This window comes from Pteropus alecto, unplaced genomic scaffold (assembly GCF_000325575.1).
Source record: "Pteropus alecto unplaced genomic scaffold, ASM32557v1 scaffold176, whole genome shotgun sequence".
In the NCBI taxonomy this organism is placed as follows: domain Eukaryota; kingdom Metazoa; phylum Chordata; class Mammalia; order Chiroptera; family Pteropodidae; genus Pteropus; species Pteropus alecto.
Window position 1 is genome coordinate 854,738 of NW_006438644.1, and position 3,397 is coordinate 858,134.

Sequence of the window (3,397 nt, forward strand, 5' to 3'; positions counted from 1 at the left end):
TCCCTGATTGACAAGCAATAAAAAATAAAAATAAAAAAAATATCTCCAGGGGTCTAGAAAACATCCTACTGGTAGATATGACCCTTATATTTGTATTCAAATTTTTGCATTTTTTCTACATATCACATCTCTGATATTTCTATTATTTTTGTTCATAAATTCTTTGAAAAGCTAACAACCACTACCGTACTGTGTCTAATTTCTAGAATATTATACCCATGCATACCAGGGCCTAGCAGGCGGTCTTTGTAAGAGCAAACGTTTGCATTTGAGAAGGAAAGATTTGTATAGAGTAGAAATTGCCTCTGAACCTGAGGTCTCAGAAGTTCCCATCCAATTTCATTTCTTTTGGCTCTCTAGATTTTAAGATAAAATTTAAATACTTCTACTTCATATTCATAAGTTCACAGTCAACATTAATATACGCCATGTACATATGATATGTGTATGTATATATACATATATATGTATATTTATACGAATATATATCCACATATATATTTATATGAATATAGACATATATACATAAACACATTCAAAACCAGATGATTTTTTCAGCAACCTCGTGCTCGGAATTGCTCTGCAAACCTATTAGACCTGGCCCAAATTGCCAGTAGAAATCTAGCACCTTTGAACAGGAATTGGTGCCTTGACCTCAAGTCCTGATAAAGCCCAACCCTTCTATTAAGTTAAAAAAGAGAAATCACGTTGGCTTTACGGACATGGCTGATGAAACACAGAATGATTACCCTCTTGACAAAGCATGAAACTTTCAACTTAACTCACATTTCCTGAAGCGTGTGGCATTCCTCTAACCAAAATGAAAGTATCCTGCCCTGTCCTTAGTGACTGCCACATCATTACTCAATGAGCACACTGCTATATGTGGGGGAGGCATTACTGTACACACCATCCTGCTTGCAAAAAGTGACCCATAGTTTTTTTTTCACAGAAGAGCAAACTGATGAGGCAGGACTCAAAACGACGTGCCTAAAATCACAGGGCAATTGAAAGACAACGTGTCTCACTTTTCTCTTGCTAGATTGCGTAGCTTTTCAGAAAACTTGACTGCTTTCAGGAAACAAATAATGGCTTATTCAGATCACTTAAATTACGACACCAAAGATTAAGAAAACAGGTAGTGTGTTCGGTCTAGCCGGCCCTCAGTCCAATTAATAACTTTTAAAATTCCAACACATTTCAACAATACAGTTCCTCATAGCTAGAGCTGGATCCAATAAATACACATTATCTGGGGTGGGCAGACAGCCTGTCAGGGCTGAGTTAAGGGTGGTTGTGTTGCTTTCTCAATCAGCTGAATATTATTCCAAAAGTGAATTTCCACTGTACCGAGTTTAGATTCAGCATTTTAATGTCATAGTAATACTTGCCAGCAACTCTACAAAATATCCCTAGAGCATTAAGAGAAAAAGGAACATCTTTTAACATGAGAGGGAAGCTGTAAAGTTACCTCATGTTTGTAAATAGTAGCACATAGAGCAAAAAAAGAAAATAAATAAATTGAGAGAGAAAAAACAGGAGTACCTACTTGAAGAGAAGAATGTCATTCAAAGACTGTCTTCTTACGCTATAGAATGGGCAAGAGAAAGGAACATTAACCTTTCGAGCCCGTTAAGGAGCTTCTGAGCCTGGAGCCTGCATTTTCAGTTTTGGTAAAATCGGCTCTGAGGCAGTAGTAGACAGGAGGCTGTTATGACCATGAAATTAGGAAATGCAGTAACTCAAAACTAAAGAACTAGCACCACCATTTGACTAGGAGTGGAAAATCTCCTGTACAAAATAGAGGAGGGGGTGGCCTTCCTTTCTCCACACCAGGCCCGATTCTAATGTTCTTCACACTTCTATCAAAGCACATGTTTAAGAAGGGGTAAGTAATCTGTTTAATCTGCCTGAAATTCTTTCCTGTAATCCAGCTGATTTTCTCTGAACTACTAATAAAGCTTGAAGTCTAGACAGGCCTGTAGAGTAGGAAAAAATAAATAAAGCATTCATTCAGCACATAAATTTTGTTAACCCAAAATTAGTCACAGCTAAGAGCAGTCGTGAGGACACGTCTTCCGTGAGCTTTTCATAACTTTATCCTTCAGCCATTGACTCAACGACCCACTCTGAGTTTCTTGTCACTGATTAATTAGGTTCTTGACTTCAGTAACCTGCAATGGCTTAGCTCCCCTCTGACTCTTAAGCCCTTCCTTCTGTGATATGATCTTTACATAAACTGTCTGGCATCCCCTGCAGCCATTTAAGAGTTTGTGGTGTTTTGTTTTGGTTTGTTTACCTAGAGATAAACATTCAGAAGTAGAAAAGGGGCTAACAAGTAACATTGAAATTTCTTAAAATAATACTGAAATTTTAATACCTCATAAAGTCTGCTGTGGTTTATGCAGTATGTGTTGTAAAGGACTTTTTTTTTTTTTTAATGTATTAGATTTTTTTTTTCTCTACAAATGGCAAGAAAAGCTGGTTTTCTGGAGGTGAGAATGGCAGAGGAGAAAGTGGAAGGGGGAGTTTCCTGGGACCCTACAATGTTCAAGTGCAGGTCTACACCTGTAGCGGGGCAAGAGGTGAACCTCAAAATAGGCTTAGAAAAGAAAACAATCAAAAATTTCATAATCAATGCGTTAAAACATTTTGAAATAAAAGATCTTAACTGTCTTCAGTCTTCTCTATGTTTTTGAATTACCCATAAAATAATTTGATACACAAATTTGTCTGAGATTAATTTTCACAGAATACATAGGGAACACATTTTAGCTAATATGTAAAGTATTTGATATTTTAATTTAAGAAACATGAAATTTCAACAAGATTCACTTACTAATAGAATAATCACATATACTAACACATTATGAGGGTTTATTAGCTTTTGATTATTTTTATTATGGTTACTAGTAAAGGTAAATTCTTCAATAAAATGTTTTAAATGATTTAAATGTTTTGAAAGCAAAGTATTTTTGCTAAATTAACTAAATCCTTCAATTACTTGAGGGGACAGAATGGATGAACTATACTTTTTAAAAAGCATTTAGCTACCTGTTAAAATCAGTTGTACACATCAATACAGAGAAAAAAATTTCTTAGAGCAATGGTTCTCAAAATAGGACATTCAGTAGATTCTGGACGAAAGGTTATAGATTTTTTAATTAGAAAATATAACCACACAATATAAAATTTATATAAAATATAAATTAGATTAATTATCCTTAAAAGACTATTAGTGACCTTCATTTACATTCCAATAGGTACTTCCTCAATTGGTAATGAGTAAAAATAATAGCAAACATCTTCTAGGCACATACTAGAAGTCAGATATTATTCTAAGAAGCTTCACAACAACCCAATGAGGTAAGCAATAACATAAACCCATTTTACAAAT

At 34.9% G+C, this 3,397-nt stretch overlaps 1 protein-coding gene across 1 annotated transcript in view; it reads right to left on the minus strand.

Annotated features, from left to right (window-relative positions):
* ESR1 (estrogen receptor 1) overlaps window positions 1-1,682 on the minus strand; it is a 305,928-nt gene extending 304,246 nt beyond the window's left edge. Inside the window, exon 1 of the mRNA XM_015592376.2 lies at window positions 1,550-1,682. The gene's annotated coding sequence lies outside the window, so the exon portion shown is untranslated. The remainder of the gene's footprint in view (window positions 1-1,549) is intronic.
* Window positions 1,683-3,397: the final 1,715 nt, after the last annotated feature.